Below are 21,136 nucleotides of genomic sequence, written 5' to 3'. Positions count from 1 at the left end.
AGTCTTCCCGCCTCAGTTTCGCATCTCTCTAAACCTCCTCAGCCCCTGGGGTCTTTCGTACTTCAATCCTAGTCTCCATTCTAGGCGCCAACTCCTCCCATCTATCCCATCACCATTATCCTCCTCCACGTGCGCGCGCGCACACAACATACCCACCCACCCAACCCATTCACTCACCCATGTGGTCTGTCTCCCTAGACCGCAAGCCAGCACCTCACCAGTCCAGAACCCGCGCGCGCAACACGCACGCACATACACAGACACAAAGCCACCCACCCTTCAGGTCTGTCTCCCTAGGCCCCAAGTCAGCCACTCACCAGCCCAGAACCCAAGAATAAGGAACTTGGGCCATACATAGGTTAAATGACCTCTCGACCCGCCTAACAGCTGATAAATGACTCACATCTGAAGTCAAAGTTTCTTCCAGATGACCGGTCTGAATTAGGCCTCTATAACTTCAGAGTCTCAAGCCACCCGCAGAGCGAAGCGCCTAGAAACGCAGATGTTACGCTCCTAGCGCGCCGCCATGTTGGGCAAGCATCCAGCCTCGTGATTGGACGAAGCACTCTCGCGCGACCTGTAGCAGAGTCTGAAGAAGGAAAATCCATCGCGAGACGTGGAGTTTGCAGCTCCTGACACAAGGAAGGGGCGTGGTAGCAAGCGGAGTGTTTTGCGTGAGGGCACCTGCGTTAGAATTTGTTTGGGACCTTGTTTGTTTTGTAAAGTAGGTTTTAAAAAATGAAGTTGTAGCTTTCTGGGTCCCACTTCAGACTTACTGAATCACACTCTCTGGGGTTAGGCGGGAATATGAGGATGGCGGAAGGCGGGGAGCTTTAGGATTTGATGGCGGCCAGCTAGCATTTATTCTGCAACAGGTCTCTTGCTTCATGTGTTGTCTCATTTAATCATCACAGATAAACCTGTGATATGAGAAGGAGTAATCTCATTTACAGAGGAAAAACTGGGGATCAGAAATGTTAAGTCATTTGTCCAAGATCTTACACCGAGATGACATCAAATCCATGTTCTTTGTGTTTCCTCGCCTGCCTCTTGAGCTGGAAGCTCTATTAAATGCTTTTCGTTTTTCTTTTCAACTCGGTTATACTAATTTTTACTCTCTGGCCAGTAGAGTGAGCATTAGTCTCATTTCACAATTGAGACAAAAAGGTAAATCACTTTCAAAAGGCATACAGTTAAGGCTAGGACTAAAGTCAGCCTCTGGACCCCCACCTAGTAACTCCATTAAAGCTTTCCTGTGTCCCAGTAATTAATGCGAAAGCTTCTGGCAAAACATTGCTATAAAATTGAGAGATAAAGGGTAAGAAATGAAGATTTAAGTTTTATGTAGAACAAAGTGTACCATTTGTCACCCTAGGAAAGCAAGGAGGTGCTCTCATTATCTATTGTGTAACAAACCACCCCAAAATGTATAGCTTAAAACAACAGCTGTTTTATTTGCTCATTGTTCTGCAGTCTGGGTTGGAATTAGCCCAACCATTCTTGTTCTGTACTTGCTGTTGATGGTAGCATCAGCTGGTGGCTGGTTCAGCTGGAGTGGCTGGGCTCCCCTCTCCCTGTAGTCTCAAATTCTCTCCCTCTCTCTGTGACCTTTCCATATAATTTCTCCAGCAGAGTAGCCAGATTTCTTACATGTTAGCTCAGGGCTCCCAAAAGGGCAAAAGTGTAAGCTGCTAGTCTTTCTTAAGGCTTAGGCCCAGACTGGTGCGTTCATTATTCACTCGATTCTATTTGTTAAAGCAAGTCAAAGGGCCAGCCCAGATTCAAGAGGAGGGGATTATGCCAGGATACACTACAATACTGCAAGCCATGGTTCACTGGATCTACCAATGAACAGAACACCACAGAAAGTTTTTTGTCTTTGGTTGGTAGTGATTTTGGTACTGGTTATTTTTACAGTATTTAGTGCTTGCTTCTGGAAAGGTAAAAGAGAAAATGGCATTGGAGGTATGACTGTAGGGTTGTAAGTGGATTATATTTTAGATGCTGGCGAATTTCTCTATCTGCTCCAGAGATCCAACTCCCCCATGGGTCAAACCAGAGAGATTCTAGCTCTATAGCCAGGGAATATCAGCTTTAATCATGCCCCCAACCACATACTAACCCTGTGATGATGGACAATTTACTTAAACTATTCAAGCCTGGGTTTGTTCAATATTGCCAAACAGGTTAATAATCTCATAGGGTTGTTGTGAGAATTAAATCAGGTAATACATATAAAACAGCATAGTTTCTGGCACATAGTAAGCTATCATTATTATTATTATTATTATTCCTTATAATTTCTTTGGTCAGTTTCCATTTTTAAAAATTATTTCATAATGATAAAACTTGTTCATTATAGAAAATTTGTAAAAAATTTAAATAATACAGGAGACTATAAGAAAGAAAGCAAAAATTATCTAAAATCTCACCACCTATAGCCAATTACCAAAATTTGTTAACCTTACTTCCAGACCTCTATATGAAATATATTTATATTTATATTTATATGGATCTATAACTAAACTTTTTTATAGAAATAGCATTATATATTTTTTTCTCAGATATAAGTCTTGGAGGTTGTCCTACCTCAATTAATATATATATATATATATATATATATATATATATATATATATTTTGAAGATTTTATTTATTTATTTGACAGAGAGAGAGACACAGCGAGGGAGGGAATACAAGCAGGGGGAGTGGGAGAGGGAGAAGCAGGCTTCCCGCAGAGCAGGGAGCCCGATGCGGGGCTCGATCCCAGGACCCTGAGATCATGACCTGAGCCGAAGGCAGACGCTTAACAACTGAGCCACCCAGGTGCCCCTGTATTTCTATATCATCCTTTGTGATAGGTGCATAGTATTCCATTGAATGGATGTGCCATAATTTTTTAAAACTAATTTCCCTATAGGTGGGCATAGATTGGCCTATTCCTAAAATTATGGTACAATGATAAATACATCTCATTTAAAAAAAAATTTTTTTTTTTTGAAGATTTTATTTATTTGACAGAGAGAAAGACAGCCAGAGAGGGAACACAAGCAGGGGCAGTGGGAGAGGGAGAAGCAGGCTTCCCACTGAGCGGGGAGCCTGATGCGGGGCTCGATCCCAGGACCCTGGGACCATGACCTGAGCCGAAGGCAGACACTTAACGACTGAGCCACCCAGGCGCCCCTAAAAAAATTTTTTTACATTAAATGAATATTGTTTAGAGACTCCACAAAATAGATTAATAACATATTCAACATCTGCCTCTTAGGGCTTATCTCTCTGACTTACCCTCAAATCCTCAAGAATTTAATCTTGTAAGAGAAGTCTGTCCAACTTCAATACCCCATCAATGACAGTATAGGCATTCAATTAGTCTATTACATCCTTTGCTTTTTGCTGCTGCTTTGTAGTAGGAAACTGATTCTGCACATTTGGTGGGTAACGCTGCTAATTCTGAAATGTTGCAGAGTTGCTACCAGACCTGCTTTCAGCATCAGCCATTGCCTGGGCTGAAATCAACCTTGAGGGCATCATCCTGAACTCCCACTTTACTGAAGTTAACGATTTCAAAGAACTTGTTACTCTACCCTGCCACTCTCCTTTGGCCGGGGCCAGCCAGACAACATCCACAGGTCTCTCTAACTTCATGTCTTAGAGAGTACTGATTGAGTATCAATTCCTTATACCCCAGAAGACCATGACTTACTTATGTAAATGTATTCAGTTCCTTCTGGGGGACCAAGTTAGTATGTCAGAGATCTAATGGCCACCTTAATTAAGTCACAAAAGATACACTCTAATCCCAAAACAATGACTGTTTCTCAGCCTACATTTACATAACTGAAAGAGCTACTCAAGTGATGCTTTATATTTTTCATTTTATAAATAATGCTGTGGGGCACCTGGGTGGCTCAGTTGATTGAGCATCTGACTCTTGATTTTGGCTGGGGTCATGGTCTTGAGGTGGTGGGACTGAGCCCCGCATTGGGCTCCACACTCAGCGGGGAGTCTGCTTGAGATTCTCTCTTTCCCTCTCTCTCTGCCTCTACCTCCTAACACCCTGTGCCACACATGCACTTTCTCTCTAAAATAAATAAAAGAGTCGGACGCTTAACTGACTGAGCCACCCAGACACCCTAATAAATCTTTAAATAATAATAATAATGGGGCACCTGGGTGGCGAAATTGGTTAAATATCAGATTCTTGGTTTCAGCTCAGGTTGTGATATTAGGGTCCTGGGATCGAGCCCCGTGTTGGGCTCTGCACTCAGTGTGGAAATCTGCTAAAGTTTCTCGCCCTCTCTCTCTGTCCCTCCCCCCAACCGTGCACACTCTCTGGTTCTGTCTCTCAAATAAATAAATATATAAATCTTTAAATAATAATAATAATAATAGTGCTGAATTCTTTAAAGACTTGAAAAATAAATTTCAAAAATTAATACCTGGTGGAAGAACTGGATCTAAATGTACATCTGACTACTCTCCTTCCTGTTCCAAGTCTCATAAAACAGAGTATATTAATTTAAAAAACAATAAATTCCAAATAGTACTGAAAACCCAGAAATAGAGCCATTGACAGACCAGAAACTTTGAGGATACTCTGAAAAAGCAGGACACAAATAGGAATAACAACTGAAATGCCAAGAGATTTTTATAGGGAACTACAGATGATTTTGAAATATATCTGGAAAACAAAATGTGCAAGAACAGCTAATTTTTCCAGTTGGAAAAAAAATTATACCACACATAAAATAAAGCCCATATGGATAATAAACAAAATAATTATGAAAACAAAATCAACTATAGAAGTGTTAGAAGAATGTAGAAGAATGTTTTTTATAAAAAGAATAGGGAAGGTCTCCTAAAGACACAAAACTCAAAAACCATAAGGGAAATGATTGCTAAATTTGATTATATAAAAATTTAAAAATTCAATATAATAAAAGATACTACAAATAATTGACAACGAGCAGGGAGAAAATATTTGCAATATATATAACAAAGATATCATCCAAGGTACATTCTCAAACAATGTCAAATCAATAATAATCAAATGTGAAAATGAACAATGGATATGAAAAAGAAATTCACAAAAGAGTATATATAGTAAACCAATGAATGTATATGAAAAAATGCTCAAATGCATAAGTAATCATAGAAAGGCATAGTTAAATAACTATACCATTTGTAACACATCATATTAATAAAAATAAAAAATATTGATAAGGATGCCTGGATGGCTCAGTCGGTTGAGCATCTGCTTTTGGCTCAGGTCATGGTTCCAGGGTCCTGGGATCAAGTCCCACGTTGGGCTCCCTGCTTGGCTGGGAACCTGCTTCTCCCTCTCCCTCTGCCTGCCCCTCCCCCTGCTTGTGCTCTCTCTCTTGCTCTCTCTCTCTGACAAATAAGTAAATAAAATCCTTTAAAAATATATTGATAATGTCCAATAATGGCAAAGGCTAGTGTGTTGGTTAGCTTTTGCTGTGTAACAAGCCATCCTAAAACTTAGTGGCTTAAAACAACGGCATTAATTATCACTCACAATTCTGTACATCAGCTGGGCAGTTATTGTGGTTCACTGATCTCTGCAGTTTACCAGAGGTTAAGCTGGGGCTTGGATGGTCTAGGATGACCTTATTCACAGGCCTGGTAGTTGGCAGGCTGGTTGGTCTAGGGTCAGGGTCAGCAAACTATTCCCACTGGGCCAAATCTGGCCACACCTATTTAGTTACATATTGTTTATGGCTGTTCTCACAACACAGCAACAAAGTTGAGTCGTTGCAAGAGAGGCCACATAGCCCACAAAGCTGAAAATATTTACCATGTGGCCCTTTACAGAAAGTCTGCCAACCCCTGGTCTAGGAAACCCAAGCTGGGAGTACTTGTCTCTGCTTCACAGTTTCTCACGGTCCAGTAGCATACACTAGGTTTACTCACAGGGCAGCAACATTCCAAGGCAGTGAGAAAGTAAGCTGCAATCGCTCTTAAGGCCTAGGCCAACCTAAATGCAAGGAGTGGGGAAACAGAATTCACCTCTGGTCAGAAGGAACAGCAAAGAATCTATGGCCAATTGTAATTTATCATAGCTAGTATAAATTGCCTTTTGAAGCCTCATTTGGAAATATATATATTAAAATCCAAAATGTCCAGTCCAAGAATACCTGTGAAAGGAAGAAACTGATACCAGTGATTGCTTCTGGAGTGAAGAACTAATGACTGGGAGACACAAATAGGAAGAAGGCTTGCTTTACAATAGCATTGATTTTGTACCTTTTGAATATTGTACTAAGGGTATATTGAGAAAATAAATAAATATGTACATATTCTTCTAACCAGCAATTCACTTTTTTTAAGTTATGTCCCAAAGAAATACATATTTACAGTGAGGTTGAGGTAGGTACAAAGATGTTCATTGTTACATTGTTTATTATGGAATGCTATGTAACTGTTATAAATAAATACATCGATAAATCTCCAACATATAAAATAAGGACAAAGGAAATTGTGAAACAGTAAGTTTAGTTTGATACCACTTATATAAAGCAAAAACAAAACACATATTTAATATGAAAATATAAACATAAAAGTAACCAGAGGAAAAGATCTGGAAAGAAAAACTAAACTAATAGTAGTGGTTAACTTGCAGAAACTGAATTGGAATTTTAGAGGTGGGGCATGAGAGTTTTAAATGTTTTTTCTGCATCACTTAAGTATTTTACAATGATAAGATATATTTGTATAACTTGAAAGTAGATCTAAAATAATAAAAAGAAAAAGGAAAGAAGACAAAATCAGGTTTGCCAAAAAAACCACAGCTTCAGGTTACCTGGGTGGCTCAGTTGGTTAAATGTCTGCCTTTGGCTCAGGTCATGATCCCAGGGTCCTGGGATCAAGCCCCACATCAGGCTCCTTGGTCAGTGGGGAGCCTGCTTCTCCCTCTCCCTTTGCTTGCTGCTCTACCTGCTTGTGCTCTCTCTCTCTCTGTCAAATAAATAAATAAAAAAGTCTTAAAAGAAAGAAAGAAAGAAAGAAACGACAGCTTGGAGGGGAAAACAATGTTGGATAATGGGAGATAAAAGAGATTTAGAAGATATATCCAGAAGCTCCAACTCTGTTTAGTAGGAGTTCCAGAAGGTAAAAACAGAGAAAAGAATAGTGGAAGAAAAAAGGAGTAATGGAAGAAAATTTCCTAAAGCTGAGAATGATAAAAGTCTTGAAATTGGAAGAGTTCATTGTGTACCAAACTGAATGAATTCTAAAAGGCCCATGCCAAGTCAAGTTGTTAGGGTGAAGTCTAGTCCAATATGACTGGTGTCCTTATAAGGAGAGGAGATTAAGGTCACAGACAATGCAGACAGAGGAACAACCATATGAGGGCACAGCAAAAAGACAGCCATCTGTGAGCCAAGGAAAGAGGCCTCAGAAGAAACAAAATCTCCCAGCACCTTGACCTTGGACTGCTAGCCTCCAGAATTGAGAGAAAATAAATCTTTGTTGTTTAAACTACCCAGTCTGTTTTTTTGTTTTGTTTTGTTTTGTTTTGTTTTTGTTACAGCAGCCCTAGCAAACTAACGCAGCTTACTTGTTTGCATTTTTTATTACGTATTTTATTCTTTTTGTTGCTATTGTAAATGTAATTATTTTCTTAATTTTCTTTTGTTTATTTTTAGTGTATAAAAATGCAACTGATTTTTGCATGTTAATTTTGCATCCTGAAACTTTGCCAATTTTTTAAATTCATTCTAACAGTCTTTTGGTGAATCTTTAGGGTTTCTAGATGTAAGATCATGTTATCGGCCAATATAGCTCATTTTACTTCCTTCTTTCCAATTTGGATGCCTTTTATTATTTATTTATTTTAAAGATTTTATTTATTTATTTGACAGAGAGAGACACAGCGAGAGAGGGAACACAAACAGGGGGAGTGGGAGAGGGAGAAGCAGGCTTCCCTCGGAGCAGGGAGCCCAATGCGGGGCTCGATTCCAGGATCCTGGGATCATGACCTGAGCCGAAGGCAGATGCTTAATGACCGAGCCACCCAGGCGCCCCTTTGAATACCATTTTAAAAATTGTGTTTATTGTGGCGAATTACACGTAACATAAAATTTGCCATCATAACCATTTTTTTAAAGATTTTATTTCTTTATTTATTTGACAGAGAGATAGCGAGAGAGGGAATACAAGCAGGGGGAGTGAGAGAGGGAGAAGCAGGCTTTCCTGCTGAGCAGGGAGCCCAACGTGGGGTTCGATCCCAGGACCCCAGGAACATGACCTGAGCTGAAGGTAGACTGAGCCACCCAGGCGCCTCTCATCATAACCATTTTTAAGTGTTCAGTTAAGTAGTGCTAACTTTGAACATTGTTGTGAAACAGATCTGGAAGTTTCTCAATTTGCAAAACTAAAACCCTATATCCATTAAACATCACCACCCCTCTTCCTCCTCCCCCAGGCGTGGTAACCACCATTCTACCTTCTGTTTCCATGAATTTGACTATTTTACATAGCTTATATAAATGGAATCATACAGTATTTGTATTCTTATGACTGGCTTATCTCATTTGAATACCATTTTAACCCATTGATTTGGATTGTCCTCTTGGTAATTTATTAGTTCCTACATATGCTTGGGTTTATTTCTAGATTTGTTTTCCTGACCTGTCTACCTATTTCCACACATGTACACATTTGTCTTAATTATTGTAGCTTTCTATTTTCTAACTCTTCTCTCACATGTTTATGCTTCCAAATAAACTCTAGAACCATTTTGTGACGTTTTCTACAAAAATCCTTTGGGGATTTTTTTTTTATTGTCATTACATTAAATATACAGATCAAGTTTGAGAAGATCAGCATCTCCACAATATTGGCTCTTCCATTTGTATTTAATAAGACTTCATCCAGGCATACAAGACAATTCATAGCAGAGTCCTTCTTTTCCCGGCCATGTTTAGTCTCCTTCCAGTCAAATCCCTAAGAATCTGGTCTCCAAACGTACTTCATGTTCTTTTCTGACTCTCTTTCTTTGCTCAGGTTGGTCTTTCATCCTGAAATGTCCTCCTCTTCTTCTCACAATTTCTATTGGTTCACATCCTACACATCCTATGTCCCGTCACAAACTGCCACATCACCCAAATACTTCCTGATTCCTCCATCCAGATGTGACTTGAATCTCCCTAGCCAAAAAAAAGTGTGTCTTTATTAAGGTACCCACCCCAATTTTCTCTCTGTAGTTACTTGTGTTCTTCTCTTATTGGTCCACAATCAACAATTTTGCATTAACGCAATAGGTTTCAACAAAGAGTATACATCAGAATCCAGGGTTTTTTCTTAAAAAGCCACATGCCTCGATCCCATTTCAGGGAATTCTAACTTGGTAGGCCTGAGGTGGGGCTCTGACATCCATATTTTGCATGCATGTACTTAAAATTCTCCACAGGTACTCCTTGAACCTCTGGTTGAGAACCACTGTTTTTAGCTAAACTTCTTGAACTCCTGAATATCCTATATATGTGGCTATTGTTTTGACTCCCTGAGTGCAAGGCCTATGTGTCATTTGTCATTGCACTCCTCCCCAAATACATAGCCCAGTAAAGGTTTGGTAAGTACGCCTGCCTTGAATCAAACCTGGACTGGCATTAAATGGCAGTGTTGCTTTCCCTATTTCCCTTGCTACCACACCACCTACTGCTGGCCGCAGTCACCAGCCCACCACCCTCCCTTTGCACCCTACAGCCCGAATACTTCAGTGGGCACAGGAAAAACAGGAGAAATGCCAGCCCTATGGGCATCCATTGCTACAAGCCTGGTGCAGGAACTCCGGGAAGCCTGGCCCCAGAAAGCAGGCAAGACTGGATTTTGCATAACATGTAACTGGGCTACTCCTCTGAATCTTGGTCTCCTCATCTGCCAAATGAGAGTAACAGCAGGAGCCACTCCTACTTTCCAACGATAGTGTGAGGCTCAGAAAAAAAGAGAGCAATGAGTGTGCTTTCACATTGCCCACCAATATACACATGGGAGGGGGGGTCCCCAGCAGCTTAGTGCTTCTGTGCCAGGCCTCCTACCACAGCCCTCCACCTCTGCTTCGAGTCCCGAGAGTGAGCTCTGTGTCTCAAGGGAGGCAGTTCTCTCACACAACCATTTCTTCTGTACCCACCCACCGTCCACTGAGAGCCTATCATGTGCCAGGCTGTGTGGACACAGTAGTGAAGGACCAGCCCTGCCTTCAAGGACCCCAGAGGCCGACTGGAGCCCGAGGGAGGGACACGGTTTGGATCCTTTGTCCGCCGTTTAAAATGAAGACCAAGCAACTTGGCAAGCAATCCCAGACTAGCGGAGGAGGCGAGTGAGTAAACCGAGCCCTGTGACCAGAGGGTTAGCGCCAAGCCCACAGTGTGTGCTCTAAGCGAAGGGCGCAGGCAGGGGCTACTTTGGGGCGGCGCTGTCCTGGGTTTTCCGACGCCTCTTTGATTCCCGCGACGTCTACAGCACCCCGGGCTCCTCGAGACCCCGGCTTCCTCCGGCCCCCGCGCCCTGCGCACCAGCACGTCACCGCAGCCTCTGGCCTCCGCGCCCTCGAGCCCCCAGGTTCCCGCCTCCTCCCCTCGGTGCCGCCCCGTGCCGCGCGCCGCGCTCCGGCCCCCGCTCTTCGATCCCCGCGTGCCCCGGGCCCTCCCGCCTGCGGCCAGCACCGAAGTCCGCGCAGGCCTTCCCCGCCGGCCGCGCTGCGCTGGGGGAGGGCGGCTGCTTCGCCCGCGTCCTGAGCGCCCGGCCGGCTGAGGCTGCAGGAGCGGGCGGGTGGCCGGCGCGGCCCGCAGAGCGCCCCACCACCACCACCCGCAGCCCCTGTCGCCCAGGCGCCGGCCTCCTTCGCGTCGCTGGGGCGCGGTCGCCGCGGCTCGCAGGCCGGGTCGCACGGGCCCCGCTCCCAGGCGGGGGTCGGCGGCGGGCCGGGTGCGCTAGGGAGGCGAGCGGAGGCGCAGGAAGGCCTTGGAACGGGGCCTGCCACCGAGTAGCGCTCAATAAATATTAGAGAGTATTGCTTTTTCCCGAAATCCTCTCCTCCTAGCTGCTCTGCTCCATTATGCTTAATGCAACTGCTCATTCTGGGAGCAGAACTTTCCCCCCAAAGAGCAGATCTGAGTGTTTGCAATGGGCTAGGCACTGCGCCTGGGGCTTATAAAAACGTTCTCTCTTCTAATTTTATTTTATTTTAAAGATTTTATTTATTTGACAGAGAGACAGAGATAGCAACAGAGAGCACGAGCCGGAAGGAGAGGGAGAAGCAGACTCCCCGTGGAGCAGGGAGCCTGATGCGGGACTCCATCGCAGGACCCTGAGATCATGACCTGAGCCGAAGGCAGATGCTCAACTGACTGAGCTACCCAGGCGCTCCTATCTCTTCTAATTTTAACAAGTCCTGGATAAGATAGGGGCTGTTATTTGCCCCATTTTAGTGAAGAGGAAAGTAAAACAGATTAAGAATTCTGTGCAAGGTCTGGCTGCAAGGCAGTGAAGGAACCGGAACTCTAATCTGTCTGGCTCCCGAGCGCTTATTTACCACCACAATGCACTGTCCTCCCAGCACCCCTGCAGGTCCTGTGTGCATGGGTCTCGGGGCCAAGTGGATTTTAGGCCCTGGAAGAGTGGAGGGAAAACATGCACATTGGGTGGTTGTTCTTTAAAAAAAAAAACAAAAAAACACTTTCAACTCAAAACACATCTCTTTTCTTTTTTATAAAATTTTTAAAGGTTTTAATTATTTATTTGCCAGAGAGAGAGACAGAGAGAGCACACAAGCGGGGGGGGGGGGGGGGGGATGCGCAGGCAGAGGGAGAAGCAGGCTCCCTGCTGAGCAAGGAGCCTAGGGTAACGACCTGAGCGAAGGCAGACACTTAACCAACTGAGCCACCCAGGCATCCCAAAACACATCTCTTTTATCGTTTAAGCAGCTTGAATTGGGTGTTCTCCTACAACCTGATGTATCCTTATTGAGACAAAGTTTACATAAGATAAAATTCACCATTTGATCATTTTAAAGTGTACAATTTGGTGGTTTTTCATATATTCACAATGTTGTGCAACCATCAGCAGAACATTTCATCACCCCAAAAAAACTCCATACCCATTAAGCAATCCCTCCCCATCTCCCCCTCCCACCAACCCCAAGCAACCACCAATCTAGTTTCTGTTTCTATGGATTTACCTATTCTGAACATTTCGTATAAATGGAATTATACAATATCTGACCTTTTGTGACTGGCTTCTCTCACTTAGGGTAATGTTTTCAAGGTTCATCCATGTGGTAACATGGATCAGTACTTTATTCCTTTTTTTATGGCTGAATCATATTCCATATGGATATGCCACATTTTTCTAACCTGCTCATTAGTTCATGGACATTTACCTTTTTTTTTTTTTTTGGTTGTTGTGAATAAATGATGTTGAACTAGTCCTGTACAAGTTTTTGTTTGAGCACCTGTTTTCAATTCTCTTGAGTATATATTCCTAGGAGTGGAAATGCTGGTTCATGTAGTGACTCTATGTTTAACTTTTTAAAGTTAATGGCTGCATCATTTTACATTCAATCAGCAGTGTATGAATGTTCCAACTTTTATTATGAGAATAGTGAGTGTAGGGGCACCTGGTAGCTGAGTTGGTTAAGTGTCTGCCTTCCACTCAGGTTGTGATCCCAGGGTCCTGGGATCGAGCCCCACATCAGGCTCCCTGCTCAGCAGAGAGCCTGCTTCTCCCTCTCCCTCTGACCCTAACTCGTGCTCTCTCTCTTTCTCTAGTGCTCTCTCTCTCTCAAATAAATAAAATCTTTAAAAAAAAAAAAAAAAGGAGAATGAGTGTAGTTTAAAAAAAAAATAGTGCTACAAGGCTTATGGCAAAATACAACAGTATTTACCCAATCTCCTGTCTCATTTCCAAGAGACAGACACTTCCAACTCTTTTAACTGTTGTTTTCCCTCGTTTTTCTCCGTATTTTAAAGTAATATGCACATGCTATAGTTTCATAGTTTATCAATTTTAAGCGTTGTGGTGACTTACAGTACTCTATTTTTTCTTTCTTCTACAATTTTTTGGTTTTCCTGAAATTATCAGCTTTCATATTTTCATTTGCTTAGTTTTCTATATGACTGTTTCTATTCCGTGACTTTTCCCAAATACTCCAAAAAATCTGTCACATGACTGTCAATAGTTTTCCCATACACTCAGATACGGTTTGAAGCCTTTGCTGGTTCCATTTGCATTTTTAAATCTGGAGGCATCTATCCCACAGCCCCCTCCTCCTGCCCCAATTTGGACTAACTGCACCCTTCTAGGGCCTGTACACAGCTGGGCCCTGCTGGACCTACCCTCACCAGTGTCCTGGGTTGGATCTCCAGTTTCCAGGGTTCATGGCTTTCTCTTTCATGTTGGCTTCCTCATTTTGCTAAAATGCATCCTCCAGGCATATTCTAAGATTGTTTGGGAAATTACATATTGGAGTTCTTATATGTCTCAGGATGTCTTTATTCTACCATTACATATGCTAGGCAGTTTAGGATAGATACAGGAATCATTTTTCCTGATTATTTTGTATTTTCTTTCCTTTCTCTCTCTCTCTCTCTCTTTCTTTTAAATAATCTCTATGCCCAACATGGGGCTTGAACTCACAACCCACGATCAAGAGTCACATGATCTACTGACTGAGCCAGGCACCCCATTGTTTTGAAAGCAAAGTTTCTTGGTCTTCTAATATGCAATGTCTCTGATAGCAGCCCAAATGCCACTCTGATTCTTAATGCTTTGTCTTTGAACTGTTTTTCCTTTTTTCTCTTTGGAAGCTTTTAGGATCTTCTCTTCATTCTTGGTGTTCTGAAAAAAAAAATAAAATAAGTAATAAGTAATAAAAACTAAGTAATAAAAATTCATCCGTGGTGAGGACAAATACCTGCATCATTAAACAAAATCATTAGGGGCGCCTGGGTGACTTAGTCGGTTAAGCATCTGACTCTTGTTTTTGGCTCAGGTCACGATCTCAGAGTCCTGGGATCGAGACCCGATGCTTAGCGCAGAGACTGCTTGAAATTCTCTCTCTCCCTCTACCCCTCTCCCCACTTGCACTCATTCTTTCTCTCTCTCAAATAAATAAATAAAATCTTAAAAAACAAAAACAAAAGCAAAATCATTAAACAACAGTTTGATGTGCTAGCCTTTTGGTGAACTCTTTCAATCTAGAAAGCCAGGTTCTTCAGCTACGAGAAAATTTCCTGTAGTATTTCCCTTGATAATTTAAAGAGATTCTTGTTAGCAGGGCTTGTAGAATAATCTAAACCAATTCCTTTATAAATATCCAGCAAATGCTTCTGGATGTTTCTGTGTTTTACTGTGTTTTTCTGATTATAAAGATAATGCATGCTTATGTAGAAAACTCAAATACCGGAAAGTATAAAATTTAACACACTTTTTAAAGATTTGCTGGAAGTAGAAAGGCAATAATAGCGACATGAAGTCACTTTGAATAGTTGCATAGCATTCCATTGGAAAGATGTGCCATTATGAATTTGATTTATAAATTTATGAATTGTTCATAAAGAGGCAGCGATTTTCGGTTTCTCTTTACTGTAAAGGATGCTGCAATGCATGTCTTGTACACACACATATGCTTCAGCTAAAGTGATCTCCTTATGCCTTCTGCCCTGAGGGACAGTGGAGGTAGGGGAAGGGCCATGGAAGGATGAGAATCAACTTGGCCCTCATGGAGAAGGTGTCAGGAGAGTGTCTGAGCCTTCGGAGAGGCCCTTGGCCTGACCTCCCTAACAGCAGTAGCTCTTAAACCTCGACATGCACATGGATCATCTGAGGAATGGGTTAAACAGCAGGTTCTTAAGCTGCACCTCAGAAAGTCTGATTCCATCTGCAGAGGGTTCTGAGAATCTGCATTTCTAACAAGCACCCCAGCTGATTCCGATGGAGGTGGCCGTTGGGCCACACTTGGAGAAACACTGACAGAGAGTGGACGGGGGCGTGGGGGAAGGTAAAGAGTAATCACCTAAGAAACAGGAGAGACTATGGGGGCTAACAGGGAGGAAAATGAATTAAGCATCTTCAGTCACCCCAGGAGACCAGGCTTCAGTGTGCTTAGGGTTAGGGCAGAACTCACAGATTTACCAGCTGGCCTTTGTTCTCCAAAAGGAGCCAGTGATTCTGATAGTCACATAGATAAACCTCAAGTCCCCCAGTCTATCCCTAAACTTATATTTCCTCCCTTCCCTGTGGTCAGTGTTATTCAGTTAGGAACACAAGGATACATAGAAACATCTCAGCAAGTTCACCCCCCCGGGCTCCGGCTGGGAAAGGTGGGAGCCACCCTAGGTCATCAGCAGAAGTAGCCAAGGTTAGGGATGCTGCTAGAAAGTGGGAAAACAACACCAAGTCTTGGAGAGGATGTCATGCGACAAGAACTCTCATAAGTGGAACATAAATTGGTCCGACCACTCTGAAAAACAATTTGACTCAATAATTCCACTCCAGGGTATATACCCCAGAGAAACTCTTACACTTGGTGTAAACATCTGGATGTCCTCGGCAGCATTGTTGAAAACAGCAAAGAACTAGAAAGAATCCCAAAGCCCTTGGATAAAAAAGTGGAAAAATCTATATACTATATACAGTACAAATGAACGAACTATTTTACACGTCAGCATGGAAGAATCTTAGAAACAATAATAAGTGAAAAAAGTAATTCATAGAATAAATACATTCTTATTAAATTTAAAAATAAAACTAAACATTATACTGTGTGGAGATTTATGTATGAAAAAGTAGAAAGAAAAGCAAAATATTGTGGGACAAATTCAGAATAGTGGTCACCTTTGGGTCAGGCAGGAGGTGAAACATTTGAGCACGGGCAGTGTTCTAGTTCTTTTTTTTTTTTTTTTAAGATTTTATTTATTTATTTGACAGAGAGAGAGACAGCGAGAGAGGAACACAAACAGAGGAAGTGGGAGAGGGAGAAGCAAGCTTCCCGTCGAGCAGGGAGCCCGATGCGGGGCTCGATCCCAGGACCTCGGGATCATGACCCGAGCTGAAGGCAGACGCCCAACGACTGAGCCACCCAGGCGCCCCCAGTGTTCTAGTTCTTAAGTGGGTGGTGGGCTCATGGGCATTTGTTTTATTATTATGCATGTGATTGTATATACATAACAAATTCTTTTGGCTATATCAAATATTTCAAAATAGGAAAAATAGAAAGAAAATTGAAATCTCCTGGCCGCTGCTGTGGTTTCTCAAAGTTACTTATCCTTTGCACCCACCCCATCTCTCCTCCTACAGGCACTATGGACCAGGAAGTAAGATGTCAAGCCTGAAGAGGCCAATAGAAGCTTGTAAAAATCCACCTCCATCTCACCATTCAGAGACTGGGGCAAGCACCTATTCTGCCCACTTCCCAGTCTGTGTCTCACAGACTGTACCTGTCACTAAGTAATGGCCTCTGATTGCATGGTTAGCTAATATGGCATTTTTCTGCGACAACAATACTGCTAGGGACATTGTTTTCTGAACAAGCACGGCATCTTAGCAGTTGCTTTTCCTCATCCTCATGCATCCCTAGCATCCACTCTTTTCCATTCCCCAGTCTCACATCTGGCTGGGTCATCAGACTTCCTTTTGCATCTCAGGTGATGAGCTTCTTTGGCTCCCTTCCTCACTCCCTCTGAGCTCAGCAGCAGGCCTAGGGCTGTCCTAGGCCTTGAAGGTTCTCCCTCCGCCATATTTCCTAGTTCAAAGACCTTTGGATTAGGGACAGAGCTCCTGAGGTAAGGTTTTGCCTTGACCAATGCAGTTGAATGGATTAGGATTCTAAATAGGTGAGTTCCAATCCCCCACATCCCCCATCTGACTGTGTGACTTGGGGTGGGCCCCTCATTCCCACAGAGCCTATGGTTTGCTAAGAGAGGGAGAATATTGTCTTTTGGGATGTTGATAATGTGCAAAGACCATTAAGAGGTAGAAAGGAACTTAAAGTTCATCTAGTTTAACCCACTTTTTTTTTTAAGTTTTATTTATTTAAGTAATCTCTATACTCCATGTGGGGCTTGAACTCATGACCCCGAGATCAAGAGTCACACGCTTCTCCAGGTGTCCCTTAACTCACTTATATTGAAGATGGAGAAACTAAGGCTAGGATGGGGAGGAGACCTGGATAGGCCAGGAATGATTTAATGGCAGATATTAGAGTAGGACCCAGGCCTCCTGTCTTTCCAGTACCTTGTGTCCCTGTTGCTTGCTGAGGCATGGGGGTGCGAGAGGGGGACACACAGCCACCTGGTCCTGCCCCAGCTGCATCCAAGGCCAACACATGCAATTCTTAGATGTTGCTCTTGAAATCGCTGATGAGGCTGATGCTATCTGGGGGCGGAAGGAGCCTGCCTCACCTATCAGCTGGTCCATTGCATAATCTGGCAAGCTGAGGCCTGAGGCTCTTCCCACAGTAGGCCCAGCTGTAGAGAGGAAAGGTCAGGATGCAGAGAGTGATAGAAAGTTGGGCACTACTCCTACTTCTCCCTCAGATCCTACGCCCTCTCCCTGCAAGGGCCAGCAAGGCCGGAGGGGCAGCAGGGGTGGCAGCTCTCTGCCAGAGTTGAAGGGGGGCAGGGCTAGTCCTCCTGCTCACCGTCAAAGGGGTCTTCTCTGTGTGGGAGGGAATTTGCGGACAAGGTAGAAAGGAGGAGGAAGAAGCTTTTGGCTTGGTCCTTCTCTCGGCTCATGAGTTGAGAGTTTATATATGATACGGAGAAATGGGAGAAAATGAGGCAGAGAGCCGAGCTGCTCCATGAGGCTGTGAGTGGAGAGCCCAGTGAAGGCAGTGGAGACTGACTCAGTGCAAAGATGTTTGGGCTCCCAGTTTGGTCCCCGGAACTGTGAGGCAGCCAATGGAGAGGCCAGGACTGCACATGACCTCTCGCAACCCTGACCCGCACACAGACTGTCATACTTCAGCCTCCATCTGAAACGTAGCCACTGTTCAGGAATTCCATCAAAGGACCCTGAGCAACCCAATTAGACTTTTTAAAAAAATTATTATTTTTTTTAAGATTCTTATTTATTCATTTGAGAGAAAGAGAGCACAAGTGGGGTGCAGGGGTGGAGGGGCTGAGGGAGAAGGACATTCCCTGCTGAGCAGGGAGCCTGCTGTGGGGCTCAATCCCAGGACCCCAGGATCATGACCTGAGCCGAAGGCAGATGCTCAACCAACTGAGCCACCCAGGCGCCCCTAAAAAAAAAATTATTTAATGGTCATATACAAGACCACATGACTGTAATACAAAGGGGTGTTTTTTCATTTAACATTGTGATATATACAGCAAATCTGGGCCGGGTCTTACGATCTGAACACAGGTATTTAACGTTTTCCATGCTGTTTATGTCTACAATGGACAGAAGTCCTATAATTGAAGCCATGCCTTTCGGTGACTAGAGAAGCCTTTGTAACTGCCACAACTTCAGCCCTCAAACTCAGTTGTATAAGAAGTAGAGCTGGGGGGGGGGTTTCCTCATTCTTATGAGTTATATGCTGTTTTGGAAGAGCTTTTTATTGGGGGCCCCATCAGGCAGTGGTCCCCACAGGTCACAGTGGCTCTGTCAAGCTGCAGCTTGGTGACATGGGACTCTGTCTCTGGCTGCAGTGAGCTGCCACATCCTCCCAGAGGAATCACAGACTCACAACCCTCTTCTCTTTCTTTCTTTCCTTCCACCAGCCTTGGGGGAAATGTTAATGTAGGATTGTCAAAATATTTTATTATTTTTTAAAAGACTTTATTTATTGAGAGAGAGAGTGGGGGGGAGGGGCAGAGGGAGAGGGAGAGAGAGAATCTCAAGCAGACTCCTCGCTGAACACAGAGCCCGACGCCAAGCTTGATCCCATAACCCTGAGCTCATGACCTGAGCCGAAATCAAGAGTTGGAAGATTAACCGACTGAGCCACCCAGTGCCTCCAAAATATTCTAAAAACAGACCTCTGATATACTAACGTATGGATTTTTTAAAAAGCACATTAAATACCAAGATCTAGTGATGGATGTGATAACTTTATACTTTTGAAGTAGTGGTAAACATAAACGATATTTCAACATGTTGCAGCAACCATAAGATACGAAAATCGCTGTTTCTGCTGATGCCAAATGCACAGGTACTGTTACTATAACAGTGGTTTGTTGCTACATACATAATTGAAGGAAAGACTATGTTTCAGATACATATTAGTGAAAATAAAGATATAATTTTTTTCCCATCCAAGTTCAGGGGCCCCAGGTCATAAGAAACCGTTATCAGAAGAAATCCATCTCTTCTCAGTCCTTATTTCTTCAATAGGAGCCACAAACTATCCCTGAGACTAGTAGAACAACACCTACTATCAGGTGCCTGGGTGGCACAGATGGTCAAGTGTCTGTCTTCGGCTGGGGTCATGATCTCAGGGTTGTAGGATCGAGCCCCGTATTGGGCTCTACACTCAGCACAGAGTCTGCATGTCCCTCTCTCTCTGCTTCTCCCTGGCTCAGTCTCTCTCTCCCTCTCTCTCTCAAATAAATAAATAAAATCTTTAAAAAAAGAAGTCCTACTATCTGCTTGAACAAAGGGGAAGAGTCTGTGTATAGGTTAATATCTCAGTAAAATTTTCCATTTTACCTTCACTGGGGTTTATTTGCTCCTAGTTTGCACATAATCCTAATATACCTGATAATCTCTTTTCTTAACTCACAGAAAAATAGAAGCAGTACATTAGAAAAAGGGATTTGTAGCTGCTAAGAAAACACATTCGTAATACCTAAGGATACTGCAAACAGTCTGATATGTAGGGAGAAGATTTTTTTAAGGGAGACAAGAATTCAAAAATCATAGAAAATTGGATTAATTGGTATAGAAGTAAGTAATTATATGTACTTTAATTTCCTTGATTGCTTCTCTGAGATTGCAATAACTGATACTCATCTCTATGACCCTATGTTCTGAAGAAAAAATTAATAATGCATGCTTGTTAACCTATACTTAGGAAGAAGGATGTAAGGAAAAAGGATGTAAAATATTTAGCATGATATCTAAGCAAGATAATTAAAACAGGCTCTCCTTTGAGTAAAGGGCATGGGGGGATTATGGGACCACTGGAGAAGGAGAACCTATCTCAGTTCAGAGAGCAACATCAATAGCAAATTACAGAGCATGGAGAACAGAGCCCAGGTGACTCCCATTCATCCCGTGGTGATCAGCAGGTTCTAAACCTCAGAATTCTGAAAACTTTTCCCATCAAAGCCAAATGTTCTTAACTTCCCAGTGGAACAGGGCCTGCCAGAAGGGGCACCAGGAGAGTTATTAAGGGCTGACACTGGAAGAGACTCCTGAAGTTGGCTGGTTCAACGCCTGCCTTTTACAGATGAGGAAACTAAGGCCCAAAGATGAAGTTAGTGTAAAATTAGCATTGTTTCTTCCTTAAATATTTCAATAGAATTCAAATGATAAAGCCATCTGGGCCTGGAGTGACTTGTGGGAATGTTTTTAAGTAATGATTCAGTTTCAATCATAAGTGTAGAACTACGCATATTTTCCATGTCTTCTTGTGTCCATTTTGTAAGTTTTATTTTTCTCATATTTGCCCATTTCAACAAAAGGTAGAAACTACTGGAATAAAGTTGTCCATAATATTATTTAAAAATATTTGTAGACTATAATGATATGCATTTTTTTATTCCCAATAGTGGTTGTTTTAAAGGTTTATTTATTTGAGAGAGAGAGAGAAAGAGTGTGAGCAGGTAGAGGGGCAGAGGGAGAGAGAGAATCCCAAGTAGAGTGCACAGCCGAGCAGGGCTCGATCCCAGGACCCTGAGATCATGACCTGAGCCAAATCAAAAGTTGGTGCTTAACCGACTGAGCCCCACAGGTGCCCCCCAATAATGGTTATTTAAACATTTTCTCTTCTTGTTCTTGATCAGTTGTGCCAGGGGCTTAGCCATTAGTCCTTTCAAAATACAAACATTTGTCTTTATTAATATTCTCTGTTGTATGTTTGCCTTCTACTTCATTAACTTCTGCTCTTAATAATTTCTTCTACCATTTTCTTTGGGTCTAATCTGTCATTTAAAAAGACTTCTTG

The 21,136-nt window shown here is 42.8% G+C and overlaps 1 protein-coding gene and 1 long non-coding RNA gene across 5 annotated transcripts in view; one reads left to right on the top strand and one right to left on the bottom strand.

Annotated features, from left to right (window-relative positions):
• METTL16 (methyltransferase 16, RNA N6-adenosine) overlaps positions 1–547 on the bottom strand; it is an 85,502-nt gene extending 84,955 nt beyond the window's left edge. Inside the window, exon 1 of the mRNA XM_078068065.1 lies at positions 404–547. The gene's annotated coding sequence lies outside the window, so the exon portion shown is untranslated. The remainder of the gene's footprint in view (positions 1–403) is intronic.
• Positions 548–10,164: 9,617 nt separating this feature from the next.
• Positions 10,165–21,136, top strand: part of LOC118536059 (uncharacterized) — a 51,334-nt gene continuing 40,362 nt past the window's right edge. For 2 of the 4 annotated variants that reach the window (XR_004917494.2, XR_013446057.1), the window contains exon 1: positions 10,165–10,345. This is a non-coding gene — a long non-coding RNA (uncharacterized LOC118536059). The remainder of the gene's footprint in view (positions 10,346–21,136) is intronic. The other 2 variants (XR_004917493.2, XR_004917492.2) reach the window with 2 other exon arrangements.

This window comes from Halichoerus grypus, chromosome 2, assembly GCF_964656455.1.
Source record: "Halichoerus grypus chromosome 2, mHalGry1.hap1.1, whole genome shotgun sequence".
Lineage (NCBI taxonomy): Eukaryota > Metazoa > Chordata > Mammalia > Carnivora > Phocidae > Halichoerus > Halichoerus grypus.
The sequence above is the reverse complement of the archived record's forward strand: the minus strand, read 5'-3'. Positions and strand labels throughout refer to the sequence as shown.